This window comes from Acomys minous (assembly GCF_964271855.1).
Source record: "Acomys minous genome assembly, chromosome: 8".
Lineage (NCBI taxonomy): Eukaryota > Metazoa > Chordata > Mammalia > Rodentia > Muridae > Acomys > Acomys minous.
Window position 1 is genome coordinate 32,821,583 of NC_140489.1, and position 18,284 is coordinate 32,839,866.

Here is an 18,284-nt window from a genome sequence, read left to right on the forward strand (position 1 = left end):
CGTGCGTGCGTGTGTGTGTGTGTGTGTGTGTGTGTGTGTGTGTGTGTGCGCGTGTGTGTGTCTGCGGGAATGTATGCCCAAAGAGACCACAACTTTTTGTTTTTGTTTTTTGTTATTTGAGACAAGATTTCTCTGTGTAGCCTTGCCAGTCCTGGAACTCACTCTGTTGACCATGCTGGCCTCGAACTCAGAGAGCTGCCTAACTCTGTCTCTTGAGTGCTGGGATTGAAGGTGTGTGCCTCCATCACCAGGCTCCAGTGTTACTTCTTGATGCCTGTGCTCTTCCACACAGTCAGCCTCTCATCTCTTAATGTCTTAATCCCATTTCTTGCCCCTCGTCCCTCTGAATTAGCCTTGGTCAAATTCTCCTCATCTCTTTGGTGGATTATCTTTCCCTGTCTGGCCCCTACTTCCTCTCTTGCCTCCAGCCTTGAGAATGTCTCATTCTGTAACAAAACTCAGCTCACACGTCACTGCCCCCAGGAAGCCTCCTAGAACTTCTCCAGCCAGAGATCACTTTTCATACAAACTTCATGTGGCATATATCACCATGTGTTGCATTAAAGGCCAACACGCCTATCTTTTCAGAACCCTTCAGTGTTGCTCCTGCACAGCCCTGGATGTGAGCTTATACATTACATTCTCAGCTGCTGAACTCCATCACATCACATGATGGATAAAGGAAGGAGGGACAGAGAGAGGAAATAGAAAAAATGGAGACCTACAGAGGTGTAGACTCCGTTCTATTCTTTGTGGGCAGTAAAAGGTAATTTCCCTAGAAGAAGCTTTTATTGCCGCATTAGCCAACTGTTCCCCTTTACAAACCTCACACAATGCTGATTTTCCTACACTTACTCCAAAGCTACAGAAGGATTTAGAATTCTAAAGGAGCCGAAGCCCAGCAAGATTAGGCAACTGCCAGAAGTCGCACAGTCAGTGACAAAACAAGGCCAGCGTGTAAGGTTTCCTGGAGCAGAGAGAGCCATAGCTCTTGACACTCCCTTGGAGCCCTCCCTCCAGACAGCAGCACAGAGTTCTCAGTGTCAGTATTTGGAATTTGTATGTAGGTTTTGCTTCACTGGCTATGTTTGTTTGTTTGTTTGTTTATTGGTTTTTCTTTTTTTTGTTTGTTTGTTTTGGTTTTTCAAGACAGGGTCTCTCTGTGTAGCCTTGGCTGTCCTGGACTCACTTTGTAGACCAGGCTGGCCTCGAACTCACAGCGATCCACCTGCCTCTACCTCCCCAGTGCTGGGATTAAAGGCGTGCGCCACCACGCCAGGCTGTTTATTGGTTTTTCAAGACAAGGTTTCTCTGTGTAGCCTTGGCTGTCCTGGACTTGCTTTGTAGACCAGGCTCCCTTGAACTTATAGGGATCCACCTGCCACTGCTGCCCTGAGTGCTGCCACTGTGCACGGTTTATTATTATTATTATTATTATTATTATTATTATTATTATTATTATTATTATTATTATTATTATTATCCTTTCGATTAGTGATTCAGTAAGCAGCCCAGGCATTGAGAAAAAACAAGGTGGAGAGGCCATAGGCAAGTAGGCGGCCCTATGCTCCTATGACAGGAAGAATAGAAATAAGTAGTGACACAAAGCAGGATGCCTTGGAGAGTGGCATGTGTGTGAGTGAGTGGACCAAGACCCTTCCTGGTATAACTCTAGTGGGCAGAGACAGGAAATGAGAGTTAGCCTCTCATACTAGATCTGAGATAGGACCCCTGGCCAAGGGACCTCTCTGCCCAGTTTGAAGGGAAGGAGATACAATCCCTTCATTGATGATGGGACCCAGATCTTGGCCCTTCTGCGTGCTTGGAGCTAAAGGGATCTGCTTTAGATGTTGCACATCCCCTAGAGTTCACTCACTGTTCAGTGTGCATCCCTGGATGGGAGGAGGGAAGGACCACTGCAGAGTTTTATTCTCAGCAGCCCTTCGGCAGCCGTGGCTTCAGCCTGCTCTGGAGTTTCCTTTTCTCATCCCTATTTAGCTTCCTTTGGGAAGAACATGCTTTTCTCCTGAGCTCTGGGCACCATGATAAATCTCAAGATGCTACCGTGGGTAGAGGGGACACCATGAAAATTACCTTTAGCCTTCCACTACACTTATGGCAGGGCTATCCCTATGCTAAATAAAAAAGAAGCTGAAATGGAGCGTGGGGAACACATAGCAGCCAGAAGGGACCCCGCGGTTAGACTTCAGGTCTCCCCGTGGGAGAACTGAAGAGATGGCTCACCCACTGAAGAGATGGCCTATTGGATGCCAGTGTGTCACATATGTCCTTACATGACCTCTCATAGGTGGATTCTGTCTGGAGGATTTGATGGGCTTGGTAACTTCATCCAGGTCACACAGTGGTGGAACAAGCTATCACCGAAGCTTGGACCCATGGGCTATAAAACCTATATACTTCCCAACACAGAACTGATATTTTCAAATGCTGAGATTCAAGCTGTGTTGAACTCAGGATCAGAGGGTGTGTTGTAAATTGTTAAGAAAATTAAATGAGATCATCTTGGCTAAATAAATAAATAGCCTGGCATGCTGTCTGGCATTTAATAGGCATTCAATAAATGCTTTTTGTTTGCTTTTCCTTTTAAGGCTAATCAATAATTAGAACTCAGAGCTTGGGAACCTCGGAGCTCCAAAATGCTCTAAGAAGCCCAGGGGCCGCACTTGCACCGCTTCTAGGGTGCGCAAGAGGAGGCAGGGGAAAAGGGCTGGAGACGAGGGTTTGGCTCCTGGAAGCAAAAAAGCCGGTTCCAGCTGCGCACCCCTCGCGCCGCCACCGCCGCCGCCACCTCCTCCGGGCTCCCCGTCTTCCCGCCTCGCCCCGCCCCGCCCCGCCCCTCCCTGGAGCTGGGTCCGGAGTGCCTGGTGGGCTGATTCTGAAGCGTGGAAAGGAGCACGGAACACGGAGGCGAGAGGCAGGCGGTGGCGGTGGGAGGCGGGGAGGCGGGGACGCGGGGACCCTCCTCGCTGCTCCCCCCAAGTCGGCGCGGAGCCGCCTCGCGGCGAGCTGAGCGGCGGCGGGGCCGGGATGCGGTGCTCCCGGGACCGTGCGGGGCGCGCCGGGCGGCGGCGGACACGCGGGAGCTGTCCACGGTGCTGAAGCAGCGGGAGCGGCAGAGGCAACGGCAGGGACACGGGCCGGGAGCAGGGAGCTGTCCTAGAAGCTCCACCGCGGCCGCGAGGCGGGGACGCCGTCGCTCGCCGGCCCATGCCCGGTCCCCGAGCCCCGCGAGGAGGCGGGACGGTCCGCAGCACGACAGGTAAGGAGCGGTCTGGAGGTGCAGCGGGAGCGCAGAGCTAGGCACCGAGAGAGCTGAGGGAGCCCTCCCAGTTATGAAGCTCCAAACCCCTACAGGTCCTTGTGCGCCTTCCGAGCTCTGGCCAGGTCCATACCCACTCCAAACCTCCTTGTGGGGGTGACACTAGGAGGGACGACGTGAGGGACCCAGACCGTGATAGGCACCTGAGCACCTTGACCCTATACCTCCAGGCCTTGACCCCCGACCTGAGACAGCTCTGAGACACCTTGCCTACTGGTTGCAGGAACACTGATTTGAGTCTCCCAGACTCCCTGGTACATCAGTCTTCACCAAGATTCCATGACATTGGTTAAAAAAAAATCTGAGTGGGCTTCACTCAGCTCTTCTCTCTTATCCAAGCCTGGTCACCAGGTTACTGGAGAGGCTGAGTTCTCTTTGCTCTTGAATTTCTTTGCCCTGGGGCAAGGAAGTGGGGGTGTCTATCTCCTCAGGACTGATTAATACATTTCTCTGGGGCAAAGAAAAGGTGCCAGAAGGTAGCTCAGCTTTATCCTGTGGCCCTCTTTCTCATGAAAGGGGATTAGTTTTGCATCACACTGCTTGGTCTGGGGAGGACAAAGTAGGGGACATGGGTCTGGCTTTCTATTACATGCCTGAATGCTGATGACCCCGGACAGAGCCTCCATTTGGAGTTCTCTCTTTCTGGCAAGAGCGTGTTGAATGAGCTCATTCAGGCCTGCAAAGTGCTTCCAGTTCTTCCGTGCAGAGTCCTGCGAGTGGCAGAATGGACCGATGAAAATAAAACTGCAAAGAGGAAGTCTAGCTCACCGATGTGGCTGACCACTGGCTCACTGACACCCTCCCACCTAACCTAATTTCTACTCTCGGATGTAGGAAGCCTGGTCATTGGTTGCCCAAGCTCCTAAGCCTCAGTTTCCTTCCTCCTAAGGTGAGGCTGAGAAGTCTGGCCATCTGCCCACCTCAGGAAACTGTCTTGAGATTCCATGAAGCATCGTAATTCATCAGAGGCACATCTCCCCGCAGTGAGCTACTCTCACGTCCACATCTCCCCACAGTGAGCTACTCTCACGTCCACATCCCCTAGACAGACCTGCTAACGGGGTGATCTGTTGGTTGTCATCTTCACCCTATCTTCGGTAGCCCAGCCACGGCTCTTTCAGCCTGCAGCCTCTAAGGAGTCCTGGAAACAGGCAAGGCCAACTTACAAACCTTCGGGGAGTAAAAGGATTTCTTGCACCCTTCCTCCCTCAACACCTATAGAAGATAATATAGGACGGGAATCTGACTCATAGTTTTTGTTTTTATATTTCCCCCTAAGAATCACAGATCTAAGGAAAATAGCTCCTTGAAGGCAAGTCTTGTGTTGTTTTCATCTCTTTGCTTTCTTCCGCACCCCTTCCCCGACAGCACCTGGAAGATAGTAAGCACTCAGTAATTGGGTGTAAAACATGGGAATGAACTGGGAAAATGTATCGGAGTCAAAGGGTTTGACTGGAAATCAGGGGCCCCCTGCCTCCCGTGTTTGGTTCCAGATCTGCCTCTGACGGTCTTGGGCAGGTGCCTTCCTTTCAGTTTTCTCATCCATAACAGCAGAGACTAGAAAGATGAGATTTAAGACTGCCAGGGCCTGTGTTCTACAGAGCTCTCTGAGGCTGTCCCAAACCACAAACCTCAGCAGGTCTTCTTGAATGCAGGGTACCACTTTCATTAACCTGGTGTGACAAGTATGTTAATGGCCTTTTCCTGATGAAGTGGATTTTTTTATGAATGGAATGGAAGAAGGCTAGGAGAAGCAGAAAAGGCCACTTGTACATTTGACAATTCCTGCATTCCTTATTTCTCATGGAATGCTACAGAGTGTAAAGGGTGATCAAGGTGGTAGAAGCTTAGCCTCCAAGCCAAGAGGCCGGAAACTAGTTCAGCAAGGAGGAGTGGCCAGGGACTTGACCCCTCTTCCCAGAGACCCTCGCTGGCTGGGATCTCCCTCCTAGGACAACTAGGAGGCAGTAGGGAAAGATCCATCCTTGTGGAGAGGATTCTTTTTTTTTTTTTTTTAAATAAATAAATAAATAAAGTGAGCTTCTCTTACAATCATTTCCCCTCAACTGTGGCAGGCGCGGCCAGTGCTCAGAAAAACCTTCGCTAATTGGCACTCGGGTAGAGCTGAGTAAGCCATGCCACTGACCTGCCTGCCTTCCCTTGAGTGCCCAGCCAGGGTGGGGGACCAGCCCCCCCTTTCCCCCACGTCAGCGCTTCCTGGCTCCCAGCTGTTGGTGCGGCACTGGCAAGAATCAGCTCTCTGGAGTTAATGGACAGTCACTAACCCCCACGACAAAGTGACAGTGGCAGGAACAACAGCGAGCTAGGAAAGGGGTTTTGTTTTGTTTTGTTTTGTTTTTTCCAGGATTGGTCTATGCAGGCACTGCTACCAGGCAGGGGAAGATACAGCACCTCCCATCTGCAGTTGAGTGGGTGTCCACATCTACCCCAGAGCTGTCAGGGTTCGGGGCTCCTCTAGTCATCCAGCCAGATAACATCTTGCTCCTCTCCCAGCCAGAGAAAGCTATCCATCAGCTAACTCCTGCGTCCCCCTTCTGTCCCCTCCCTGACACTTCCCTTCCCCCTCAGAGAGAAGACAGCAGTCAGCAATGGTCTGTGTGGTCTTAGTTATCTAGGGTAAGGGTGAGGTCTGCTGAGGAGGAGGAGAAATAAATTAAGCATGGTTGTTAATAAGGTATACAGGACTGGAAAGATGGCTCTGTGGTGAAAGCAAGCACTTCCTAAGGACTCAGGTTCAATTCTCAGCATCAACAATGACAAATCACAGCTGTTTCTAATTCCAGTTCCAGGAGACCTGAGGCACACACATTCATGTAAGCAAAACACACACACATAAAATTAAAAAAAAAAAGAAAGAAAGAAAGAAAAGAAATAGTGTATACAGAGCCAAGCAAGATGGCACACACCTGTAATCCTAGCACTTTGAAGACTAAGGCAGGAGGATCAGAAATTTGAGACCAGTCTGGGTTACATAGTGAATTCCAGGCCAGTCTGGGCTGCATAACAGGACTGTCTCAAGAGGGAAAAAAGGAAAAGATGTGTGTGTGTGTGTGTGTGTGTGTGTGTGTGTGTGTGTGTAAAAGAGATGCTGACATACATGCAAGTCTCTTCTCTATGACATTTAAAAAGTGGCAGAGTCAAAAACCGTCTGCAGACACGTGCACCTTATTAATCACCTTCAAATCCAAAGGCCAATTCATCTATGGGTCCTAGAAAGGTGAGATAGACACAGAAGGAGCAGGCTTCGTTCAGAGAAGTAGTAAGGTCTTAGTTCATAAAACTTACCTTTTCAATCCAGGCGGTGGTGGCACACACCTTTAATCCCAGCACTCAGGAGGCAGAGGCAGGTGGATCGCTGTGAGTTCGAGGCCAGCCTGGTCTACAAAGCGAGTCTAGGACAGCCAAGGATACACAGAGAAACCCTGTCTCAAAAAACAAAACAAGACAAACAAAAACAAAAACACCTTACATTTTCCTCATCTTTGTCCTCTCTCAAATGTTCAGTTGGCATCCTACGTGGCCGTCTCCCACAGCAAGACTGGGCCATGTCCCTGGCCTTTTATGAAGGAGTCTCGCCTCCCTCTCTATTTTCTCCTCCTGCCCTGCCACCTTCACCCCATCCCTACTCCCACCCACCAGTAAGCCAAGTAGGGAGTGAGTCTATTGAGTATGTTATTTCCCACTGTTAGGCATGCCAATTGCTTCTAAGCAGCCAATTGCTGCTACCCTTTAATAACGCATCCTCACGTTAATCATAGAATTGTTTTTGTTGCTACTTCATAACTGTAACTTTGCTACTGTTATGAATTGTAATGTAAATGTCTGTGCTTTCTGATGGTCTTAGGCGACCCCTGGTGAAGGGTTGGTGGAGCTCTAAGGGGTCCCTGACCCACAGGTTGAAAAGCCACTGTTGTAAGTGGTTTGGGATGAGCTACTTCGGTGGAGAGACAGGTTGTTTCCTCCAGAATGAAGATTTGATTTCCACCTGACAGTGGACTCGTTTGAATAGTGGGACCACCACCCAGTGTTCCCAGCAATTTTCACCTGTGTTAGCCCCAAGGCGGGTCATGCTTTGAGTGGGGAGTAGAAGTGCCTACAGGAGCCCTGAGTGTGATTCTCCCCGGAAGACAACAGCTAACATTTCCCAAGGAAGCAGAAAAGCACCCAAGCTGCTTTATTTGTCCTCTCCTTTCCTGTCCTTTCCTCTGCTCTCTTTTCTCTCTCCAAAAGTCCTTGGATGAGTCTCAAGCCTCTCTAGACCGGACCACCACCAAGGGCTCCCATTTCACACATCAGATGACAGGCAGACTTCTATCCTTGATTGCCAAGATGCCAACGAGCCGCACTCATCCACTGCCCCCATCCTGTCTCTCCAGTTTAGGACATGGTCCAAATATTCTTCTGTTTTAGTCTCAGAAAATACATTCTTCTTCTACATTTTTATTCTTTGTTGTTTTGATTTTTTTTTTTTAACAGTTTCTCTGTGTGGCCCTGGCTGTCCTGGAAAGTACTCTGTAGACCAGCCTGTCCTGGAACTCAGACATCTGCCTGCCTCTGCCTCCCAGAGTGCTGGGATTAAAGGCCTGTGCCATGATGTCTCCTCCTGCTCCTCTTTTTTAGTTTCAGTTATTTTTCTCCTCTAGTCCATCCTGTATCTTTCTCAATGTCCTGTTAAGCACGCAACAGACCCGATAGTCTCCTCCATATCTCAGCTTTATTACATATCTGCCATGTTTTTGTCTTTTGGTTCCATCTTGGGGAATTCCATTAACATTTTCTTTTAAGATAACGGCTGTTCCATTATTTAGTCTCTCCACTGAATTTTCCAAAATTTGGAGAATTATTTTCAGTTTCAAAACCTTAGATGTTTGTGAAGTGCTCCTTTTCTGTAGCAGTCTCTTCTCATTTTATAGATGTGATGTGCTCATATTTGCCCGAGGATATGAATTTTTAAAAAAAATTGTAAGAATCCTTTCTATAATTTGGATGATTCTGGAATCTTCTCTGATCGTTATCTGTGCACTAAATCCTCTTCTTTTACTTTGCTGTAGTTGTTTTCTTTATCCTTTTTTGTCCATTTTCCTTAGGAATGTAGGAATTGCTGGACTGGGCACTGACGTGGAGCTCCCTTGCTATAGGGTCAGCTTGTTGTTTGCACAGGCAGGTGTGGTGAGTGGGAGCTGCTCTTACCTGTCCTGTGGGGACTGAAGGATTCCAAAGGGTTCTTCATCAAGGATAACCTGCTCTTTATCTCTTGGGGACAAGAGTTTGGACCCAGAGATGTCATTCTGTTTTGGTTTTTAGTTTTGGTATCATTTTCTTCTCCTTTTTGAGACAGTGTCACTTTGTAGCCCTGACTGGCCTTGAAACCACAGTGATCTGATTCACTCTGCTTCCTGATTATTAAGATTAAAGGTGTGTCCACCATACCTGGCGATTTTATTATATTTTTAAATCACACATTTTAGCCCAGTTCAGTGGTCCATGCCTGTAATCCCAGCAATAGGATAAGGAAAACCAGGCAGATCTTTGTGAGTTCGAAGCCAGCCCTTGTCTACAAAGTGAGTCCAGGACAGTCAAGAGAAACCCTGTCTCAAAAAAAAACAAAAACAAAAACAAAACAAAAAAACAACAACAAACAACTACAACAACAACAACAACAAAACCCCACACATCTTGCTATTTGAATAAGCGTGTGTGTGTGTGTGTGTGTGTGTGTGTGGGTGGTGTTGTACATGTCTGCCATGCAACTGTGTTTGGGTATACATAAAAACCAGTGGAGGCCAGGAAGCCGGAAGTTGACTAGTTGCCATCAAGTCTTCCTCATTTTATCTCTACATGACTTCTGAGGCATGTTACCTCACTGAACCTGGTGCTCCTCAGCTAGGCTAAGTGGCCTGCCAGTGAGCTCTGTCTGTCTACACGTTAGCACTAAGGCTACAGACATACCACTAGGCCCTGCCCTTTATCTAGGTACTAGGGATTTGAACTTGGGTCCTTACACAAGTACAGCAAGCACTTTACTGAGCTATCTCTCCAGGACCTAAAGCTGAAGAAGAAATAGATGTAGTCTTTATACCCTGGCTGCCCTTTTGAGCCGGGAGCGTTCCCATAGCTTTTCTGTCTCAGTTGCGCACATCAGTGTTTACCTGGCCAGCATCCTGAAGTTTTTCTGGACTCCTTGCTTTCTCTCTCTTCTAGTTAACCACAAAGTCCTCCCTAGTTAGCCTTCCAACAGCTCCCTCTTCAGGTACCACTTCCTCTCCATCCATTCTGCCTTTTCACATCCTCGCCTCACCCTGCCTTCTCATTAGCATGCTATGGGGTTCAGTGTGTATTTCCTTTATTGTCTGGAGCTCTGGAGACCCTCCCTTCTAGAGCGTATAAAATGGATGTTGGGTTGTTATGAACTATCGTCATCCCACCGTGTTGTGGAGTAGGGGAAATTATTCCCCTTTACCACCTATGTTTGGTACCCATTGTCCAACTCACCCGTATCCACCCTTCCCACATCCTAATAACCACAGACAGATTAACCATTTGTAAGCTTCCATATATGAAATAGGATATTTGATTTTTCTGGTCTTTCTTGCCTACAGGCATGAGCCACCACATCCAGCTATATAACACGTTCTCTTTATGTATCCATTGCTAGATGATTCCATATCTTATTTACTTTGACCAAAACCAAACCTACAATAATCAGACCCTCTACTCTCTCTAGACCAGGTCCTGCTATGTAGCTCTGGCTGGCCTGGAACTTGCTATGTAGATGGGGATGTCCTTGAACTCACAGAGCTCCTCCTGCCTCCGTCTCTCTAGTACTGGACTTAAAGGTATACATTACACCCAGCCCCATAGTTTCAATCTCTTCCCCTCCAAGATTAATTTGTTGTTGTTGTTGTTGTTGGGTTTTTTTTGTTTGTTTTTCGAGACAGGGTTTCTCTGTGTAGCCTTGACTATCCTGTACTCACTCTGTAGACCAGGTTAGCCTTGAACTCACAGCCATCCACCTGCCCCTGCCTCCCAAGTGCTGGGATTAAAGGCATGCGCCACCACCATCTGGCCCAAGATTAATTTTTTATGCATGTGTATGTGTCTGTACGTGCAGATGCCTGTAGAGGCCATCAGTTGCCCTGGGGCTGGAGTTACAGCGAGCTGTGGTGCTGTTGCGAGCTTTCTGTTATAGGTGCTAAAAACCAAACTCCAGTCCTCTGGAAGAGCAGCAAGTGCTCTTGGCCACTGCACCTTCTCTCTGGCAATGGTCTCTCAACAGGGCCTCTAGTCTCTAGCCTCAGCTCTCACTCCACCCTTTTTACTCATTGTTGCCACCCCCGGAGGGCTCTAAAACACAGGCAAGGCCATGTTATACCCTCTTGTACCCATTTAGGCTCACTACTGCCCCCTATAGATGTAGGAGGGAATCCTCATCTACCTGCTTCTTTCCATCAGCCAAACCAGTTGACTCCCCCTGCCTATCACTGTCCGTGGCATGGCATCGTTTGTTTCCTCTGTGACAAATGTCCTGTTCTTAATGTCTCACCTAAGACTCCCACTTAACCTTCAAGACTCACTGCCCATGTTGCCTGCTATGAGGGCCTTTCCCAATTCCCACCATCTCAGGGTAGAGGTCTCTTGCCCTCAGCGCACAGCTGCACAGCTTCCTCCATCCTATATAAGCCTTGTATTTGCTAGTCTGAACTGTAGCAAGTCCTCATAGCAGGTGCCACTTCCGGTCTACCTGTGGGTCCTGAGAAATGGCCTGAAGTAACTGCCCAAGGCCTGTTTGCTGTGTAGATCTAGGTGTGTCTCCAGCAGGTGCATGCCCTCCATCCCAGATCCTAGAAAGTATTTTCTTTTAATTCTAAGTTTTGCTTGCGTGTGTGTGTGTGTGTGTGTGTGTGTGTGTGTGTGTGTGTGTGTACCACTTGTGTGCTTGGCGCCCATGGAGGGCAGAAAAGTGCAACAGATACCCTGAGCCTGAAATTACAGACTGTTGTGAGCGTCCATATGCGTGTTGGGAATTGAACCTGGGCCCTCCTGGATGTCCTGGAACTAGCTTTGTAGACCAGACTGGCCTTGAACTTAGAGATCTGCCTGCCTCTGCCTCCTGAGGCATGGGCCACCATCCCTAGCAGCACCTGGTTCTTTTCATCACTGAGCCATTTCAGCAGTCTTAGAAAGTCTTTTCTTTCCGACAAGCCTCAGTATAGTACCGTAGAGCTAGCTCCCTTGCTCATGAATTCTGTCATTCATTCATGAGGTTATCTATAAACCAAGTGAGGAGATCTATGGATGAGCAAGACACACACAGTTCCCACTATTCTGAAGCTCACAATCTGGTGAGGGAGAAAGGCACTAATCAAAGAATCACACATATATAAATAGAGACTGTGATAAGCACTTTGAGAGGAAGAGCCTGGAGCACTGGAGCGCAGATAACCAGGGAACCAAAATCTAAACTGAGGATGTAGGGAGAGCCTTCCCAAGGAAGTGGCCTTTAAGCTGTGAGCTAACGCATGTGTGTGGAGCTTCCCAGAAACATGGCTGTGAAGGGGAGGAAAGACGGGAACAGGAGCTGAAAGTCAGAAAGGCACCAAGGAGGATGTCCTCGATACCCCCAAAACACAGTGGCTTAAACAGCAGACACCTCATCATCCCCGTGACTTTGAGGGGTCAGACACTCAGGCAGCAGTGGCTGTGTGCTCATCTACTCCATGTGGCACTGAGAGAGCTCACCTGGCGACAGATGGGCACCCTCAGAGAGCCCAAGATGGCTTAGTTCTCAAGTCTGGTGTCTTGCTGATGACTGGGTGGATGGCTGAGGAGTCTATTGCAACTGGAACCCCCGCTCGCATCACACATGGCCTCTCTGGCATGGTTGCCACGAACAGTCCAGCTACTAGAGGACAGCTCAAGGTTCCAAGGGAGTGTACCGATGAGCAGTGTGAAGGTGAAAGACACATGTGCAGCCTTCTATACCTCCTCCTTCAAAGTCACACATCACTGTTGCTGTGTCCTGTGCTTGTCACAGCCCTCTCAGACCGGAGAGGAGGAGGCAGGGACAGAAACTACTGTGGCAGGATGGCAGAGGATGCTGCTGAGTTTGGCAACCAGCTTCTTCTGCTGCTCCCTAATCTTTTCAGGATGCTGGAGATAGAACTCAGGTCCTTGTGCCCGCTAGGCAAGCACCCTGTCACTGAGCCACAGGGTCTCTAGAACGTCCGATCCTCCAGTCTCCACTTCTGTTGTGCTCGGATGACAGCATTAGGACACCTGGCTCACACAGTCCTGAAGTCAAGCCCAGAGCTTCCTACATGTCTATGAACTACACCACTTTAATTGATTGGTAAATGTTTATGATATTAATATTATCTGGGGCGGGAGGCATGGATGCTTCCCATCCTTCCACCCCCTCCCCCCATCCCCCTGTGCCATCACTCAGAGGACAACTTTCAGGAGTTGTTTTTCTCCTACCACGTGGATCCTGGTGGTTGAACTTAGTTTATCAGACTTGGCAGCAAGTCAGCTTTTACTCACTGAGCCATCTTGCCATCCCTCAATTTCACTTTCAAGTGAAAGAGACTACGGTATAGTTAAGAGCTGTTAGAGGCAAGCTCTTATATTCACCAGTACTCAGGAAGTAGAGGCCCAAGGTTAGGAGTTCAAGGCCAGCTTGAGCTACTTGGTGAATTTAAGGTCAGTTTAAGGGACTCTTAAGAAACAACAGAGCTGGCTGAGTATGGTGGCACACACCTTTAATCCCAGCACTTGGGAGGCAGAAGCAGGTGGATGGCTGTGAGTATGAGGCCAGCCTGGTCTACAAAAGAAGTCTAGGATAGCCAAACCTAGAGAAACCTTGCCTAAAAAAAAAAAAAAAGAAAGAAAGAAAAAGAAAAAAAAAAAAAAAACCAGAGCTGGGTGTGATCCCAGCACTCAGGGAGGCAGAGGCAGGTGCACCACTGTGAATTTGAGGCCAGCCTAGTCTACAAAGCTAGTCCAGAACAGCCAAAGAAAGGAATAAAAACAAACAACAAAAAGCAGTTGGGAAGAATAAGGCGCTAATGGAGACAGTTGTGATGGAGGTGATCAATTGTGTTAAGTTTGCTGATATGAAACAAACAAAAAGGCATGTTCTCCATTTTGCTTGGCTCAGCCTACCTTGCCGTTGTCCCCATGCCTGGCTTTCTCTCTTCTCTGGCAGATTTAGTGAGCTGCAGCTAATGACGGCAAATTCACTTAGTGGCTCTCTTGCTTACGGGCCAAAAATCATCAGTGCAGCATAAACCTTCCACCAACAGCTGCCGTGGTCACAGCACTTCACAGTGGGCCGAATGGGTTAGGTGGCAGTGACCGGAGGGTGGCGTGGTCGGTACCTATTCTTAAAGATTTTACCTTTCCCCTGGATTACAATCAGTTCTGTTTAATCTTCTGGCTCCCTAAGAAGTCCTGGCTTTCTCTCTCGGTTTAAAAGCGTCATAATGTTCTTCTTGTAGGTTTCTAGGACCCTCTGGATCCTTCTATTTCCCCATTCTTCCATGCTTCTCTCATTTCATCTTTTCTTATAGCCCCCATTTCTCCTTCTCTACATTGAGGACTCTGGTTTTAACCCATTTAGAACAAGTCCCCGCTCTGCTCTTATTTACCTGTCTCCCAGGGAGTGTACCTGATAGGTGTGTCCAGGAGTGCCCAGGCTTTGGACTAAATCAAACCTGAATTCAAATATGGGCCCAGTCACTTGGTTGTCTGGCCATTTTTCTTAACCTTTCTGGGCTTCAGTGTAGGTACTACTTTTTTTTTTTTTTTTTTAGCTCTTTTTTCTCCAGGGTTCCTTAATGCCGCTACCTCCCTTCTTCCAACCCTCCAACCCTTGGTATGAGAGAAAGAAGGTTAGAAGAGAAAGGGGCTGTAGATCTCTTTAGACTTAGTTGCAGCTGGTTGGGGTCATCGGATTCTTTGGGGAGTCAGTGAATAAAGTTCTTGCTGCACAAGAGAGGACCTGAACCCAAATCCCCAGAATTCAACTGAACTTCCAAGCTGGATGTTGTGGCACATGTCTGTAACCCCAGTATTCCTCCAGGGGCATGGGAGGCAGGCAGGGGAGAGTCCCCTCCAGGAAGTTCCAGGGCCAGCTAGTGGGATGTACACAAAGGCAAACAACAAAGTGACGACTCTGTCGCAGAGTGAAAATCAAGGACTGGCACCCAAGCTCAACATGTCCTGACATATACACGTACACACGTACACATGTACACACACACACACACACACACACACACACACATAACAAAAAAGAAATAAATAAAATTAAGTACAACAAACAACAAAGTTAAGTATACAGAAGACCTGCTCAGGTAAAGATGAGTCAACTATAGCTGTCGCCAGTTTATATTGTTCTGGTAAAGTTGGCTCCAACCTGAGGGCCTTGTACAATTCCAATCACACCTGAGACGTCATCATGTGCACTCAACAAGCCTCCTGCAGGTTCTAGGGAATTTGATTTTTCTCTCTTCCCCCCCCCACCTCTCTCCCTCTCTCTCCCCCTCCCTCCCTCCCTCTCTCTCTCTTTCTCTCTCTCTCTCTCTCTCTCTCTCTCTCTCTCTCTCTCTCTCTCTCGCGCGCACACACACACACACACACACACACACACACACACACACACACACATGAATGCACACCTCCTGGTCGACACAGTATCTCTGCTTAGTGGTTAAATGTATGTACTCTAGCCAGACAGACTTGGCAGACTCTGCCACCCACCAGCTGTGTGGTCTTAGAAAACCTATTAGCCTCTCTGGGCCCCAGTTTTCCCATGCATGAAGTCAGTTATTGCATTTGAAGCACTTGGCAAGGGTTTAGATCTCATGCTGGCACCAAGCATGCACCTACACGCTTATGTCATCTTTTTATATAATGCATTTGCCCTTTTCGATTTAAAAAATATATTATATTTGATATAAATATTAAGTACTTATGTTCATTCACATAAGCACCCCTAAGTCAAGATAGGAAACAGTCCTGTCATTCCAGAATCCTTGGGCCCCTTCTGGGTGTCCTCCCCCTGCCACCTGCCCTTAGCAACCATTGATCTACTTTTTATAGTATTAGCCTTTTCTAATTTGGGGTATTTTATGGGAGAGAGGGAGGGAGGGAAGGAGGGAGGGGAGAGGGAGGAGGGAGGGAAGGAGAAACAATGTCTCACGTAGCCCAGGCTGGCCTTGAGCTCAATTTGTAGCGGAGGATGCCCTTGAACTCCTGATCCTCCTGCTTACAGGCTTCTCCCACCTCATCCAACTAGACTTTCATCTAAATGGACTAAAACATCTTTGTTCTCGTGCAGTCAGTGTAGTTACTGATACAGGGCATAGTTGGGTATGAGTCTAACTTTATTTTTTGAGACAAAGTCTCTAGCCCAGTCTGGCTTCAGACCTTGAATTTCTGATCTTCCTATCTCCAGCTCCCAATTTCTAGTACTGCAGATGTGTGCCATCATGCCCAGAAGACTGAAGTTCAAGGGTAGCCTGGGCAGCCTACTATAAAAACGTAATAATAATACAGAACTGGGAATGTAGCTCAGTGGTAGGGTGCTTGCCTAATATGCTTACAGTTCAAGCCTCAGTAACATGAAGAAAAAAGAAAGAAAGAAAACGCAAAGAAAGAAAGAAAGAAAGAAAAGAAAAGTTAGGGCTGAAGCTGGAGCTCTGTGGGTGGACTATTTACCTAGCAGGGACCCCTGAGTTTGATTCTCAGCACCCTATGAACTGGCCCTGCCCTAGCTTAGAACCATAAGTAATGGATGTGAGGCAGTCAGTCTCCCGCTTTGAAGGCTGAGAACCACCTGCCCACTGAGAACCACTGCCTAGGGACCACTGTTGCTCAAGCCGACAGCACCGCCTTGTGCAGGTCGCCAACAGCCATTGAGGGGGTCGCTGATTCCAGGCTTGGCTTCAGCTCTGATGACGGCTGATGTGTTTCTGGAGTGTTGTCCTATCGAGGTGCCAGTTGAAACTTGGGGTGTTTACTGAGTCCCCTTCCTTGTCAGACCCTGAGGCCCCTGGCAATGAACCAGCCCACTCCCCCCAAGCAACCTATCAGGAAAGGCCAGCCCCAAGGTGAAGCTCAGGCTCACTTGTCTGGGTCTACCTTTCCTCTGGGGCCTTGTTATTGCAACCCCTTGACTTCTGGCATCGGTCAGTGACTCTTCAGGGCCTCCCCCACTCCTCCCCGCCCCCAGCTTTCCTAGCTATTGTTGGCAGTTTAATGTGACACTCTAAGTCTGTCGCAGCTGGAAGAGAAAGCCCTCCACAGCCACCACCCCTATTGTTATGTTCCCGTCAGAATTATAGAGTCAGATGAACATTCAGAACAGTTTGGCTCCTGGCACGTGGCGAAAAGCTCAATAAGTGTGAGTTATTGTTCTTCTCCCAATAGAATTCCAGGGAGCGGTTAGCTGAGTTTTTACAGTCAGCTCCTCCTAACGCTGCCCCCATACATTTTCGGGAGAAGGGTGTGTGTCTCTACTGTTGCTCTGTACCATCACAGGAGGCTGTAATTGGGCTCTGGGGGATCCCGGCACGGCTCCCTGGTCTTTGGTTTGTGCAGCCAAAGCCTCAACCTCAGGGCTCAGCCAGCTCTGGGTTCAGGAGACAACCCAGCGGCTTGGCCTTCTCAGAGACGCCTTCTCCCCGGCTCTCCTTTTGCAAGACTTATGGTTTCACCCATGTAATTTACAGGAACTTTAGAATCCCAGGCATTCTCATGCCTGTCCTCTGGAGCAGAGTACATATATGTATACACACACACATACATGTGCATACACAGACACACGCACAACACTTGCACTCTCACACACACACATACACGTACACTCACAAGCACACGGGCCACACCCACACCCACTTGAAGGTACACCAGCAACCACAGCAGTGTCTAGAAGGCACACACAGCCCATGTGAGACCAGGTAGCTGAGATGGCCACAACAGCTGCTGTCCCTTGGTTTCCTACCCTAGGGAACAAGAACACAGGGAGGCAAACCGCGGATCAGGTTCAAAGGCCCAGCCTGGCCAATGGCACAGAAGGTGTGGTGACCCTACTACCTTTTCCCACTGAAGACTCAGAGTAGGGTCCTGAGATGAGACCGTGAACTCCTTGTACTTGGTAGGGGTGGGGGTGTAAGGTCGATGACAGACATGAAGTGTACAAAGATTCATGACTCTTGATTGCAACCACCCACCAGTGACTTTTCAAAAGCAAAAGTATAGGTCAGAGTGTAGGCAGGGAAAGGCTCTGATAATGCACTCAGCCACTAAACCCAGAAGGAGCTCTTAATCTTCCATGGATGTTAGGTAATCTGGCTTGGAAGAAATCTAAGCCCTTAAATTTTTATTTTTATTTTTTCTGATTTGAAAGTAGTACATACAAGCTGGGCATGGTGGTGCACGCCTTTAGTCCCAGCACTTGGGAGGCAGAGGAAAGCAGATTACTTTGAGTTCAAGGCCAGTCTAGCCTACAAAGCAACTCCGGGACAGCCAATATAACTTGTCTTGAAAAACTTTTTTTTTTAAGTACATGTTCATTGTATTTTTGTTTTGTTCCTTTTTTTCTCCGCCCCCTGCCCCAGACAGGGTTTCTCTGTATAGCCTTGCCTGTCCTAGACTCACTTGATAGACCAGGCTGGCCTCAAACTCACAGAGATCTGCCTGCCTCTGTCTCCCTGAGTGCTGGGATTACAGGTGTGCGCCACCATGCCCAGCACATGTTCATTGTAAATAAATAAATAACTATGGGGAAAGGGAGGGAAAAGGGCGTGAGGAAGAAATTGAAAAGCACCCGTGCTCCCACGCTGAAGGTTAATCACTGTTGACATTTTGGCAGAGTAGAGGTGACTGCATGCACCGATTGCTTTTCTTCCTTCTCATTGGA

General features: G+C 48.3%; 1 protein-coding gene across 2 annotated transcripts in view; it reads left to right on the plus strand.

Moving 5' to 3' along the window:
* Positions 1 to 18,284, plus strand: part of SYNDIG1L (synapse differentiation inducing 1 like) — a 48,423-nt gene that overhangs the window by 20,717 nt on the left and 9,422 nt on the right. Inside the window, exon 1 of one of the 2 annotated variants that reach the window (XM_084791477.1) lies at positions 2,944 to 3,280. The exons of the other annotated variant lie outside the window; for it this stretch is intronic. The gene's annotated coding sequence lies outside the window, so the exon portion shown is untranslated. Of the gene's footprint in view, positions 1 to 2,943; positions 3,281 to 18,284 lie in introns of those variants that run through there. 2 annotated transcript variants of the gene reach the window in all.